Source organism: Fulmarus glacialis, unplaced genomic scaffold (assembly GCF_000690835.1).
Source record: "Fulmarus glacialis isolate BGI_N327 unplaced genomic scaffold, ASM69083v1 scaffold7180, whole genome shotgun sequence".
Classification (NCBI taxonomy): domain Eukaryota; kingdom Metazoa; phylum Chordata; class Aves; order Procellariiformes; family Procellariidae; genus Fulmarus; species Fulmarus glacialis.
The window spans coordinates 8,982-24,649 of record NW_009185743.1 but is presented as its reverse complement, the minus strand read 5'-3'; the positions used below and the strand labels follow the sequence as shown (position 1 = coordinate 24,649).

At 39.3% G+C, this 15,668-nt stretch overlaps 1 pseudogene; it reads left to right on the top strand.

Moving 5' to 3' along the window:
• Positions 1-13,385, top strand: part of LOC104075846 — a 29,719-nt pseudogene extending 16,334 nt beyond the window's left edge.
• Positions 13,386-15,668: the final 2,283 nt, after the last annotated feature.

The following is a 15,668-nucleotide window of genomic DNA, read 5'->3' as shown; positions in this document are numbered from 1 at the left end:
GGGGGGGGGCGGGGAGGGATCTCCTGATTTAAGGGGGACCACATCATTCATCCCTCAGCGCCTAGGGCATCTTTTTTATTGATCTCCTATTGGTTTCAGCTGAACTGTAGGTCTAAGGATAAATACTGGACTCCTAAAGGGAACGAACTGTGGAATGCCTCAGCATGAGAAACTTCTTAAAATGCCTTGGTACTAAAGGACTGGGAGGTGTCTAGTGGTTTTTTTTTTTTTAATTTGTTTGATGGAGGTGATGGGAACTGCAGGTCGGGATATCAATATCCATTGGAGAAAAGTGATAGAATCTATTCTAAAGAGTAATTGATGGACAGATGAGTAAGAATGTTATAATGACACTAATGATACGTATATATATATTGATGATATAATGATATTAAAAATACGGAGTTGGCTGAAGAAGTCATCTACAACGTGGACAAGGAAATCTGGCTCATATATCCTACTTAGGTTTAAGCCAAAAACTGGTTAGTCGGTACTCTCATCAAAGGCCCTTTCAGAGTCCCAGAAGGGATGGGAAAGAAGGGAGAAATGGAAATGGAAATGAAATGGAAATGGAAATGGAAATAATGGAAATGATGTGGGGAATGAAACAGAAGTCATCCTCATGCCACTGTACAGATCCATGATGTTTCTGAATCTTGAATAGTGGATAAGAAAGACAGAAATTATATAGTAGAAAAGCTACAAAGAAAGGTGATAAGGATGATCAAAGACGTAAAATGGTTTCTTACAGGGACTAGACAAATAGTAAAACACAATGAGGAAGCTAATTATCAACTGGAAGATATAATAAAGCATGGAAGATCTGAGAACTCTGGCTAGTCTCAGATCTCTTACTTTACTTGCCAATGAGGGGAGTGTATTTCCATTAGATTATTTTAGAAAGATAACAGCATTTAAGACAGGTATTTTGACAGGTATCCCCACAATGAGACTTCAACCAACCAACAAAAACATTTTCTGTCTCTACTATTGATTTGGGAACTTTGTCAAGGCATTTGGGTTAGCCCTTATCACCTCATTGTCTGAATCCTTGTAATCTAATAATGGTAACTGAAAAAATATTTTTAAATGAGTAATTTATTTTGGGTTTCGCTTTTACTCCACTCACAGAAGGCTCTCAGGCTATGGTCTTTTTGTAGATTTATTTGTTATCCAAAATTTTTTAATTATCTTTCTCTAATTGCTTAAAATGACAAAAAATACATTCAAAATCTCTGCTGCATTGGATAGTGGGCTCAAGTTACGTCTTTCTCTGGACGAGTGTAATCCTTATAATGAGGTTTCCAAAGCAAGATCCCTTAGATAATTTCCAAAACTATTGTACACATGAATGCATTCACATAAGCACACAAAAGTACTTATATGAATGCCTATAGAATTCAAACCCAACTAAAAGTGCAAATAAAGTGAAAGTTGTAATGTATGGCATGGAAAGAGGAGAGTACAGCATGGGAGTTTTTGCAGAGGATCAAGATTTAGTTGCCTGTCTGAGATGTTTCTCAAAGTCTGCGCAAAACTGGAGCTCATGTCAGGTTGCATAAATCCGCTCCAGAAAACCCCGAGTGCTGTGAAAATCTTTAGGTCTAAGATATTGAGTGAATTGTATCAGCTTTATTTTGACACTTGTTAATGACTATAAAGAGAATTTTGGCTTTCTTTTCTTTCAAGCATACTCTGCCTCCTTCCCTATGCTCCATCCTTTTTTCCCCACTTTTAACATTTCATGTGACAAATCACCCACTCTGTCATTGGCCTCCTTAAAGCCCTATAGAGGAAAAAATTCCTCTCAAAAGTTGTGAAGCTAGGAGAGGTTTAATTCTACCTAACATCCCTCCTCCAAAACTTAGCCTCATCAAATAATTTTCTGCGTCACCAGTGGAAAGTCCCTGGGGTTGGCTGTAAAGGAACCTGTTCTTCTACAAGTAACAGGTGACAAACAGCAGCTAACCTTCATAAATGAATTCAGGCTGTCTTCACCAGTTCCTCTTTCTGAGTTAGGAGGTGGTGAGCATTTTTAACACAGTGAAAAAAATCGGAGGTTTAAAAATACTACATTCTTGAAGTTTAAGCCTTTTAATACAATCGAAAACTGTAGGATGAAAGAAACAGAAGTAGAGAGGGTGGAACAGTTAAATAAAGGATACACATAAGAACAGTCCCCTGCCATGGGTCGAGGCTGCAGCACTTAGAAGACATGGTATGATGCATCATACACTGATGCTATTGATCACTAAAAAACCCAGAAATAAAACTCAGTAACAGCCACAGACTTACGAATTGGTAACAACTGTCATTGATTCCTGATATTTTTCTGACTGATGTGAGAGACACTTTTTTCCAGGTAATTTCTTCACTGCCAGTTTGATCTTGTGCTACAGCAGGTTGCCTGCAGCCTGCATTGGCTAATGCATTTCAGCTTTGGTGACAGCATGGACATGTGTAATGTTTGTCAGCACAGATGCACCATCATTTACAAGCTCAAGAGACTGAAGAAAGTCTGTGTTTTACTTTCTAAGGCTTAGATGGCTTTTTACAACTGGTGAAGCTGTGTCATGCAACTTTAGGATGGATGACACAGGTGTTATCTGGAAGCATAAGGTTAGCAGTCAGAAATTATTAATTTGAATATTTGGACGTGGTCAGTATTGCTACTGTTGAGACTACTGACTGAACTCAATTTTTCTTCTCTAAATTCCACTTCTTTTTACTCTATTGCCAATATGTAGCAGGCCAACACCAGAACAGATGTACAGCTGAAGCTTTCTTCTGATCGGCATAGGACCCATTTTAAGTGTGCATCCTTTGCCATGCAGTAGACTTCATAGCTAACTGAAGTTTTCCAACATTCAGCATAGGAATAAAGTCCTTGATCACAGTTCAAGGTTTGAATGTTGTATGCACAGGTTTATTCCTCTCTATGTGTTTTCTACATCAATTAACACATTTTTCCCCCCTGCTTTTAATTTGGATCCATTCCTTTCTAAGAGTTCTTGGAGGGTACTTTGAACCTGCAACCTGAAATACGTTTCCTATACCTTCATGTATGTTGATATCCCCTCAAATAAATGCTGCTATTACAGCCAGGCGTATTTACTGGGATATCATTTGTATTTCAAAGAAATGAGTTTTGAGGCTGACCAGGCATATTTTTGAAAATACAGCAAATAGTTGTGGGAAAGAAAGAAAAAGAGAAGAAAGGGAGAGAAAGAAAGAGAATGAAAAAGAATGAAAGAAAAAAGAATAAAATAAAACAATTAAAAAAGGAAAGGAGGAGGGAGGAAGGGAGGCAGGGGAAGGAAAAAAGGGAGCTTTTTTTTTTATATATATTTCCAAACTGAAATGTTTTAAATTTTCATTTTTAAAAAAAATTGGGTTTGGTTTAGAATGTTCTAAAATAGGCTTTCTAGGTTTTAGAAAGTAAACAATCTTCCAACTAAAAATATCTGACGTTAAGTCAAATCAATTTCTTGGTGGGTCAGGAAAAAAGTTCTTTTATTGCATTTGGCTAAGGAAAATATAACTTGAGGAGCAATAAAAAGTAATTCTTCAGGCAGGGCAGAAAAGAGAAAACTCAGTTATTTTCACTTGTTTGGCTGCTAGCATTTTAGGAACACTCTTTTTCGGTATTCAGTCTTATATATCTATGCTGTAGACAGCATATTTACAAAGCAGTCTGAATTTTTCCTTCCTTCCAATTAACCCCTGTGCCATAGAAGTTTCCAGTAATCTTTTTTCACATTCTTATTTAATCTTCAGCTCACTCCCTACTGATTTGCTCTTTTGCCTTTGTCATTACAGTGCCTTCTGCAGCATGTCTCCTTTTGGTAAGCATGAATCTGCAAAAGCAATTTCCTTCACTTTTCTGGGCAGTTTTTTGCAATAGCCTCTCTGCCTTCTTTTTTGTCTTCTCTTGGGATGAGGGTCTCTCCCTCCCAAAGTCCCGGGGGCTAAGATAACCAGACAACTTCTTTTGTTCAGCAACATGGATCCTTTCTATAGCCCTATAGTACTTTCCTGCAAGGCAACTGTCCAGAGGTATCTGCTAGTTTATATCTGTCACTGGATGGGTGGCTTCCTCCTGCCTCTGAACAGTGAGCAGGGGGGTTCTGCTCTTGTCCCATGGGGAGACTTTAAGATGTGGGGCAGCAGGTGACGGGAGGCTTTACAAGGGGCTTATTATAGAGGCACAAACAGGTGCCACATACTTCCTAAGATAATAAAGAAATGCAGGCAATGAAATGATGGCACTTTTGACAGGCTTTTCAAGGAGACAGGATGAGCCGAGGACAAGTGCCAGCATGTCAGTGCAAGAACATCAGGGTTTTATTCGTAAAGTTTTATAGCAATACGGAGTTGTGAGTTTCAACAGCTAATCTGAATATACACAATATTTTGTGAAACATACCCTATGGAGATTTCTGACGAGATCTGCTGCTATTACTTTTTTCAAGTGCAACAGCATCAGGAGCTCAAGTCTCAAGTTCTCCAGCTTATACTATATACTAAATCTTGGGCAAAATCAAAGAAGTTTAACTAACAAAACAATCCTTTGGTTATTAACAAGGATCTGATACAACACATGAAGAAAACTACATTAAGAAGGAAAGATGCAATGGGGGTCTGGGCATCGCAGTGGGGAACAACACTTGACTTGTGCAGCAGTGCAATGCATGTGTCACAGCTGTCAGAATGAAGCTACATGCGGCAGCCACTATACAAACAAGAAACAACACAAGATGGGCAAACATACTCTGTTTACAAGAGCAAAGCAAAGAGTCACCTTATGAAAACAAAAAAAGTATCATCTTATAAATGGAATGAATAACCCAGGAAAAATGCTGAGGTAAAGCACTGATGCCGTTAATAATTCCTACAGTGAATTCTTACAGTGAACAATAGCACTGCTGATTTCAGTTACTGATTAAAAAAATGTCATAGAAAATATTTTTCTGATCAAAAGTCTGGCAAATTGTACCTGACAACACTGGCTATTTCACTTCTATTTTTGTTCTTAATCTCTCCCTGTTCTTTCAGTTATGCAAGGAGCAACATCAGTACTCTCTGCTCCGCAGAATGCTGGGCTTTTAAAAGAGCACCCCGTGCACCATTTTAATTTCTGATACTGGATTTAGTGTTGCAGTTGTGCTTTACAGGACCTGAAAAGAAAAAACAAGTTCAGTGGTGATAAAAAACCATATTATGTAGTGAAAGTTGCCAAAATTTTTACATTAACAAGCCCTAACAGAATCCTTTGCTTCCTCTTTATTTTTCTTTGAGAATGTGTAGTTTAATGGGAAGCACTTATATCTTACTGATTCCAGTATCTCATCTCACTGTGTACATTTAGATCACCAGTAAGATGAAAGCAGGACAGATGAAAAAAGGGAAGGGAACAGAGGAGCTGGGAGTAGGAAAATCAAGGCTGAAGTCCAGTCTGAGCTATTTGTAAATTACTTTCACAGACATTTCAATGTAAAACTCTTACTCACTTAAGGACAAGTACCAGCATTTCTTTAGCTTTAATTTTATATCTCTTCGACTACCTTACAGCACTAAGATATATCTGTAATAAAAGTAACATCTTTAATATCCTTATCCGCCTGCAAGAGCAGTATAATTTCCCAGTGCCTTCACAGTGCTCAAAAATAAAACAGTATCTTTTTCCTGCTCGTTAAAGCAGCGCTAATAAAGAATGGGTACTGTTTAGCAATGTCTCCTGCTGGTTACCACGCACAAGTGATATTATTTCTCTGCAAGATGTCTGCCATGCTCATAAGAATGTTACTTATGTGTAAAATGGCTGACAAAGGCAGTAGGCTCAGAAGTGGCATTTGCTGCCTTGGAGCATGTTTTGCAGAATATGCATGCTGAGAAATGCTTCCTACATTTCCAACTTCCATAATTCTGGGCTGAGCAGGAGGTTTATCTCTCCTTGAAATGAGAAATGTGTCACTGACTGAGACATTTGCCTTTGTTCCTTTAAACATTGAATTAAGGTCATGATCTTGAAAAAGGTATTAATAAAGTAACTACATAATAGAGATGAGAGCTTAAATAATACAGTGACTTTATAGCTGGAAATCAGTTTTGCACTCAGCACTAGCAGCCACAGATTCGACGGGGAAAAAAAAGCATGAAAGTTAAAGGAAATCTTCAGAGCATGTAACTTCAATTGTAATATTAAAGGGAGACGGAGCAGGCAACACTACAGAGAGTGAGAGCTTAGCTCTTCCTCCTTTGTCTCTATCCTCTGCTTGCTTCTTGGTGTTAAATAATCCTCAGTCTGGTGGATGTAATATATTGGAGTAAAAAAGGTCAGTTCAGCTTTAAACCCTACAGCAGATATCATATGAAATTATCTGGTGGGAGTGTGCCACTGTGCACACAGATGCGAAAAGGGATCCGGACCATTATTTAGCTCATGGTAAAAAGTGTAGCTACTTACATAAGAAGCAACTCTTTAGAAAAAAATCCTGAAATAAGTGCACTGGGGTTCAGACATCTGAGGGAATGGCATATAAAACGAAATATGAACAGGAATTTTAAAAGAACGGCATTAATTAATTGAGTAAGAGACATTTTCTAGTCTCAGACCATCAAACGGACTTCATTTTGTGCCTGTGCTTCAAATTACCTGAAAGACTTATCTCCTGAAGACAGACCTAATCGGAACAAATGGCAAAAGCTCTTGGGGTTTCAAAAGCCGATATGCAAAGAAGGCTGGTATTCAAATGTTAGCCTCTACCGAGTGTACCATATAAGGCTTTGAAAATACAAATTAATCCATTTACTACATTTTAGATAATCAAAGTAGCATGTTTTGCCTTCTATAAAATTTCCCATACTTACTTAAGTCCTGCCTTAAAATCTTCCAACAGATTAAAAATTAGCCACTCAGGGTGCCACTAACGTTTCTGAGAACTACACTTTCCTCTTGCCTTTTCTCCCTATTGCCACATGTAACTTAGTTATTACCTTTTCAATATTTTCCAAGTTGGATGAAACTCTGAAATAATACACAAGTCCCATAAATAAGATTAGATATGCAGTAGTATCTGCTCTGGACAGATTTCTTAAATGAGACATGTCCAGTCTGCTGTGTGTCTCCACCACACTCTGAAATTTGTTCTTCTACTTTTCAAGAAGAAGCAAACTCAAACTAAGTGTAAATGTAAATGTTTAATAAAGAATAAAAAAGAGTGCTTGTAATTAATTATCTAACACTGAAAACTTGTTTTCAATGTAGTGCTATTTGCCAGGCTTGGACCATAAAACTGAGGAGATGCACCTGTTAAATGTACTAACAACATTAGAAAAGCCTATGAAAGCAAGTAAACAAATAAACAAGCCAGTGCTCAGCAGCCAAAAGTTATATACAGGCTAACTTTGGCCACTAGTTTGGACTATTTAATGTCATTCTTTTTGCAGAGCCAGAGGTTGTAGATTCAAGTCCCGGATTCTGAACAAAGGTTCTTGTCCAAAACAGATGATGTAGCAGTGCATCCCAACTTAGAGAGAGAGCAGTGGGGATGCATGAAGTTCCACCTAGGGAGGCATCAAAAGCCACTGAGATGTGATGGGTTAGAGAGAAGACCAACATGGGCAACCTTGTGGTAGGTCCACACCACTACTATAGACCACCTGATCAGGAAGAAGTAGACGATGCCTTCTTCACACAACTGGAAGAAGCCTCATTTTAGCAGATCTTCGTCTTCATGGGTGACCTGAACCATCTTAATATCTGTGGGAAAGGAAATAGAGCATGGAACAAGCAATCCAGGAGGTGGTAGAGTTAGAGGTCCTGAGAGGAAAGAAGAAGGCAAAAATTAGGACTTACCCTCACTGGATGAGGATCAGGGTAGGGAATATTTAAACAAACTGGACAGACACAAATTCAAGATGCACCCACAAGTGCATTTTGAGGCAACTCTTGATCATCTTTGAAAGCTCATGAAGATCAGGGAGGTTCCTAAGGACTGGGAGAAAGTAAATATCACTCCTGTCTCCAGGGCGGAAAAGCAGGAAAAGAAGAAGGAAATTGAACAGCTGGGCTCAGAGGGTTCTGACCAGTGGCACAAAATCTCTAGCTAGAGGACCATCACCAATGGTGTATCCCAGTGGTCAGTACTAAGACCAATACTGTTTAACCTCTTTGCTAGTGACCAGGATGCCAGGACAGACTGCACATAAGTTTGCAGATGACACAAAACTGGGAGGAGTGGCTGATAGGCTGGATGGGTGTGCTGCCTTCCAGAGGGACCTGGATAGGCTGGAGAAATGGGCCAACAGGAATCTCTTGAAGTTCAATAATGGGAAATGCCAGGTGCTGCACCTGGGAAGGAATGACCCTAGGTATCAGTACACACTGGAGGCCAACTGGCTGGAAAACAGCTTGACAGAAAAGGACCTGGGGGTCCTTTGTTACCTGAGCCCTTGCCCCAAAGAAGACCAACAGTATCCTGGGCTGCATTAGGAGAACCTTGCCAGCAGGTCAAGGGAGGTGATCCTTCCCCTCTGCTCAGCCCTGGTGAGGCACATCTAGAGTGCTGAGAACAGTTCTGGGTTCCCCCAGTACGAGAGAGACATACTGGAGCAAGTCCAGCGAAGGGCCAGAAAAACGATAGGGGACTGAAGCATGTCTTACACAAGGAGAGGTGAGAGAGCTGAGGCTGTTCAGGCTGGAGAAAAGAAGGATATTTTATCCATGTGTATAAATACCTGATGGCAGGGAGTGGTCCTGAGTGGATTGTTCTGGGTGACCCTGCTTTGAGCAGGGAGTTGGACTGGATGATCTCCAGAGGTGCCTGCCAACCTCAGCAAATTGGTGATCGTGCAGCTCCATGAATATGGACTGCCAATTGCCATATTTATGTAAGATTTTAAAACAAAATTGCTCAGAACTTTTAAAATGTGTAAATAAACCCTTTGTTCTTGTAGGTACAGTCTTTCTTATTTGAAGGGTTACGCAGCATTTATTTACATCAAAGGGAGAATTTCTATTTATTTAAAAGGTGCTGGAACCAAACCCTTCAAGGATTTATAATAAAATCTTCTAAATTTTAAAAGGTTACTTTATTTGCTTTAAAATTATTCAAATTACCAGTTGCTTTTTATCTGAAATAACTTCAAGCATTTGAAGTAGCTTGAAAAGTTACTGTTTGCACACATTTATACGTCGATTCTCTGGTGCACTGCCAAAGCTAATGTCCTCATAGTTCCTGTCCATGTCTCCATTTTCCCTATCAAGTGACACAGAAAAACCTAATTAGCCTGCAGAAAGAAGCACTCTTACAGTCCTGCCATTGGAATTGCTACCTCAGTCCCACAATTGCAAAGAAAATAGCACGGCCATTGTGTTGGTATGTGCTCCTCCTTGGCCAAGATCAAGCACACTATTTTGGTACCCAGTAACTGCTTCACAGTCAGAAGATCAACTTCATGGCAAGTGAGAAGTTCCAGCTGGTTCTGACAAGCCAAAACCTTGTGTACTTTATGAGGCTGTTGGGGCATAACTAAATCACATCTTGAGTGCCCACAGAATTTTAAATTAATATTTCTTTGACTTCTGTGGTCCCATATAAACTTAAGATTGTGTTAATAATAATTAGTAATTATTGACATTTCCTATTTGTATCTTAAGATCTACAAATTACATTTATCTTATCTGCACTAAATGCAAGACATTTCTGAGTTTATTACTAGCTCCTGGCTTTTCAAATCCTTGGGAACACATTGTTCAATAATGTGTTAAAATTATGGAAAAAAAGTCCTTCATTTTGGGCTCTAACTTATTTTTGTCCTTCATTGTTATTGCATGTGTTGCTTATAGACCATATCCATCATATTCATACCCTGGGATAAACAGGACTTTTAGTTTGTATATATAGATTTTCCTGGACATCCATGTATATTGGTTTTTCATTTTCCTATCTATAGTTAAAATACTTTATTTTCCTTAAGACTCATTTTCATCTGGTTGTCTACAGAAAACTACCATCTTATAACACTTGGGTAGGAAAGAAGCACATTATATGTAGTCAGTTCATGCCAAAGAATTAGAATTAAAATTTTCCCTTCTTTTTTTCCTCCAGTCCTCACTGATTTGTGTTTCTTCCCCATGTTCTGCTTAGCGTCTTTTTATTACATGCATGTGCAGAACCAATCACACAAATCTCCTACTGGGGCATCCTACCCTATCGTAGCTTTTTAAAAAACAGGTAATGAAATAGTATGTTTCAGGATTCTTCTGAAGAAGAGAGGAGGCAACAGTAGGTTCACATAACACAAACTTTATTTCAGTGAATCTATAAAAGGAAAAGCAACACTGAGACATTTAAATGCATAATTCACATGATATAATCAATTACTGTGCACTGCAAGACTGGCCTCTCTTTTCCTCTCAGTTATCGACATTGTGTGTTACAGGCTGTGATAGTGTGATAAGCAAAATGGACAGTTGGATGACCAACTACACCACAATGCAGAATAAACAGCAAACTTGCATAGGATTGCTTTTACCTCTTTTGTTGGGCATCAGCACGGATCAGCTGCGGTTTCACTGAAAAAACTGTCTTCTGACCCAAAATCTCTGAAGACCAAAAATACAAATCTGAATTGCCAAACAAGCCAATGAGCTGCTCCAAATTCCAGGCACAAACCCTGGCAAGCAGCTCTCGCCTGGCTTTGTAGGACACACAAACACCTCAGCTCACCAGGCTTCGCCACTCAGCCACATACTGCCCACAACTGCATGGCACTGTAGACCCCAGTGCAGCATTCAGAAACACAGCATTCAAGTTTCTGTCATCAAATAAGCTGTACAACAACCACTCTACAGCTTAGAGGACATGCAAAGCCACAGACTACTGAAGTTTGAAGACACTGGTTTGATTGTTTTCATTCCTTTTCAGACCAGGATTGCAATAAGGTACAAGCAGAAAAAATGGTCACTTTTGAATGCATGAGGCAAAGATAGCTGGTGCGTGGTGACCAATGCTAAAACAAAAAAGAATGAATCCAAGAGGATTATATGAGAAATGTAAAGTGAAAATGGCTGAAATATCAGCAGATCTCTGCAATCTGTTCTGGAAGCATCCAGAAGTAATCCTAAAGCAGATTGTGTTCTGTAGCTTAGCAAAAATGCTAATCTATTAGTATTTATTGATGAATTTCCATCTGGGCTTTCCCAGCCAGGATTCTCATACCTTAGACTGATCTCTCTTGATGCACTTCTGCTGCATTCGAGGACCTGATGGAGGCACAGACCACAGCATCTGCTAGCCCTTGATCTTGGGAGAACAACAGCAGAGCCACCATTGAACCTGTCGGCTACTTCTTCCACATTAAGGGGTCCCTTGCAAGGCCTTTTCACCTCTACCTGAGCCCCTTTGCGTCCCCATCCCCTTGGCCAGACCCAAACAATGACATAGCGCAAAAGACAAGGAATATTTAAGGGGAAGTCTTGATCTCTGCCAGACTTACATCTGGGCTGTACCATAGGAGAGTGAATCGTCCTCCGCTGCAACGAGGGAGGGTTGGATGCTCTGGGTAACTCCTTCCCAGAGACAGTCACCTCGCAGTGGCTTCCACATTGCTTCAGTGCCTAATGACAAAGCCAATTTTGAAAACCTCAGAGAGGCTTCTGGCAGCCCAGACTGTTATCTAAACACATTTTTTTAAAATCACAGTCTTTGAAAGCATGAAGTAATTGTTGTAGAAATATTAGTGAGGGAATTATTAACTTTGAATTCATTGAAGGTTTTCAGTTGTATGCGTTAAGTGAGGCGTGGGGCCTTTCCAGTGAGGATAAAAGGGAATACTGAATGACTACCCTTCCCTGACTAAGTCAGGGACCCTGTGGAAAAGCTTGCATGCTGTTGTGTAGGAACGGATTGCAAGGTAATGCATATGCATAAGGAGGGTGAATGCAAACTTCAGGGGCAAATTTCATTGTAATGGTTCCTCATTTTCTGAATGCTAGACTTCACAACCTTAGTGGTCTTCCAGTGTCAGTCAGAGGTGGGTAAGGACATTTATGGATTCAGGACTATTGTCTGGAACTCTGAACATGGTAGTAAGTTAAAAACTGCTAAGATTTTTTTTTTAATTAGAAAACTGACTCAGTTAGCTGTTGCATGAGTAACGTCTCAGTGCAGTTAACTAATTCAGGTGGATGTTGTTCCTGCTGCCTTTGAGATGGGGAAACTCAAGCTAAGAGAGTTTCATACATCTATCTACTTCTGAAAGGCCAGGTACAGTTAAGAATAAACGTATCTGTTTCAAATGCCAGAGCTCAGGGAACCATTCTTTGTGCAGGTGATGGCTGGATAACTAGTTTTATTTCTGCTCTAAAGAATGGGATTCTTAATTGTGGGCAGCTTTACTTTCCCAATACAGAAGGTATCTTTCCTCATAACACTGAACAATTTTTCTGAGAATTTTGAGTTAGATTAATTGATTTAAATTGAAATTAATTCTAAAATGGTCCATTTGGAAATATTGGTCATCTTATTATACTATTTTGTCTCACATTTTTTCTAAGGCAACAACTTTCAATGTGCAGTTGAAACTTATTTAGACTCCTGTTTGCAGCATATACCTGTAGCAATCAGATTTAAATTAAGGTAAATAACTAATTATGGCTTCTAATTATTATTGCAGAATAATGTACAGGGTCAGGTTAATAGCTCTTGTCAGTTCTGAGTGAGGCTTCTACTGATACCATAAGGTAATCAAGTAAACAGGATTGAAGGTAGTATACACTTTGTAGTCTCCAGAATAGGTACATTGATGTTTAAAGAACATCACTTTCTCTCACTTTTTTTTTTTTACTCATAGTAACAGGATAGATCAGACCTGATATCTGAGGTGTCTAAATGTACTTTTAACTTATATAGGCTTAATTTAAGCACAACTTTAAGTCTGCTTCCAGAATAATTTAGAAATGTATTTGCCCAAAGTTTGTTGAAATGAGCATGAATGCTTACAGAAATGCTTTGCTAAAATGCAGCTCAGTGGGAGATCTCACTGCTGAACACTGACTCATTCATGAACACCTTATGTGAGTAAAAGTTGAAGTGAACAAATGATGTGAAGATAATGCAAAAAACGGGCCAGGAATTCAACAGCAGACTAGTGGCTGCATAGGGAGGGTGCATGGTGTACTATAGTATTTTCAACTTACAATGCCTTTCTTTGATTGCTGTATATAAAGGCAGTCAGAAAGCACGCAAGCCTTTCTATTTTTGAATATGAGCCAGCAGTGTGCCCAGGTGGCCAAGAAGGCCAATAGCATCCTGGCCTGTATCAGAAATAGTGTGGCCAGCAGGAGTAGGGAGGTGATCGTGCCCCTGTACTCAGCCCTGGTAAGGCCGCACCTCGAATCCTGTGTTCAGTTTTGGGCCCCTCACTACAGAAGAACATTGAAGTGCTGGAGCATGTCCAGAGAAGGGCAATGAAGCTGGTGAAGGGTCTAGAGAACAAGTCTTATGAGGAGCGGCTGAGGGAACTGGGGTTTTTTAGCCTGGAGAAAAGGCATCTCAGCGGAGACCTTATTGCTTTCTAAAACTACCTGAAAGGAGGTTGTAGCAAGGTGGGTTTTGGTCTCTTCTCCCAAGGAACAAGGGATAGGACAAGAGGAAATGGCCTCAAGTTGCACCAGGGGAGGTTTAAATTGGATGTTAGGAAAAATTTCTTCACTGAAAAGATTATCAAGCATTAGAACAGGCTGCCCAGGGAAGTGGTTGAACTACCACCCCAGCAGGTATTTAAAAGATGTGGCGCTTAGGGACATGGTTTAGTGGTGGATTTGGTAGTGTTAAGTTATTGGTTGGACTACATGATCTTAGAGGTCTTTTCCAATCTGAATGATTTTATGATTCTATCAAGGGCATACTTTTGTGTCATTGTCTTGTTTCCCACAACCATTCATAAATTAACACTTTGTCAAAATGGGCATGTTAAGACCATCTCTTGCTGACAGTAAAATCTGGCTAAGTCTGTGCTACTGAATCAGCCCATATTTTCTTCAGGAGAAGATATGAGACAATGCAAAATGAGTTTTCGAGTCTCCTAGCTGGAACATTGTCATTTCTGAGACAACACACTGGCAACAGCCACCACCACCAGCTACCAAAACACATTGTAACTCTGTTTTAGCAATACTTACAAGATATTTAGGAATCACTTTATTCTTTAAACTTACTCATATTTCCTCTCAACATCAATTGCATTTGAACACAATTTTTTACCTATTACTTTTTCCCGGAGAGAAATTCTTATGTGTTGGCATTTGTTTTCATGCTGCTTTAGTTTGAAATGCTGAGTATAAAGACCATGCTGCATGATGGTTGATGGAGAGAGCATAAAAAGGAATATGCATGATAATGGATGCAGGCTGATGGGAAACTGAGCTGCAATCTCGCCAGGTGAAAAAGGGACAAAGTTTCAGTTCATACTGAACAACATTTCATCTTTATTTGCTTCTGCGAATCCCAGGTGAGACCTTTCCTTGCAGAAAACTTGTGACAAAATCAAAGAGAGTGCCCTGTTTAATATTTGTACTGTGGCTTCAAGCCACAAGCCATTGTTTACACGCATAAAACAGAAAAGACAAAAAGAGGTTACTGGTGGTGAAATATCTGCACTTATTTGGCATACTTCGTTACGTCCTTGCACCTTTTCCAAAATTCCTCACTTAAAACTTTGGCATTACACTGTTCTTTCCCTCTGACTCTGTCTCTTTTTCTCTTTCCATAAGATTTTTTCTCCCTCTCCTTTTCTCCTTCTTTTCCTTCTCTTCTAGTAGGTCATTTGATACTTACTCTTCCTGTTTGGATTTATTACAGTGTCAATATCCAACCGTAAACTAGAAATATGTGGAAAATAAAGTAATTTGTCTTGGCCCTGTCCCTGGCCTGCAGAGCTTTTATTATTTGCTGATTTGTTATTATAGTTAATTGTATTACTACTTAGGCCTGCTAATACAGCACAAAAGCAAAATGAATTGATAGTAATGAGAAGCTTTTAGAGGCAATATTTAAGCAATAATGACCCCTGAGTCAAACATTTCCTGGCAGCTAATGACTGGCTGGAAGAGTAAAAGGTCTAAGAGAAACCCAGGGGCTCTTAACCCAACCCACCATTAGCTGCCAGGAAACGCCTGACCCAGAGATCACTAATGCTATTATACATCATAAAAACATAAAGAAAATCTAATTACCTTCCTGCATGTTAGAAAGCTAAAAACTGAACATCAAGTTGCCATGGATTTGGTTCCTTGTTTCCAGCACTTCTGTTTTCCTAGGTGTTAATCACCAGTGTCGTTATCAAAACAGAAATTGATAATAATTCATTTGGAGTCAGTCATGTTATTTGGTGCTGATTGTTAACCCTTAGATGTAAGCCCAGATAAGTTCCTTTTGCACCTCACTAAATCATTACAAATATTTAAACCATCGTAAATATAAAGACTAACCAACAGTTCACTGGGATGTCAAAAGACAGATTTCACCGTGACTTTAGAGTACTTTTTATATCTTTAGACACCTTTGTGCTGATACAGGAACAGCAAACATTTGGAAAAGAATATAAGTAGAACTTTTATTGCCAGCCTCCACCCAATGCAATTTGGAAATAAACATTTTTAC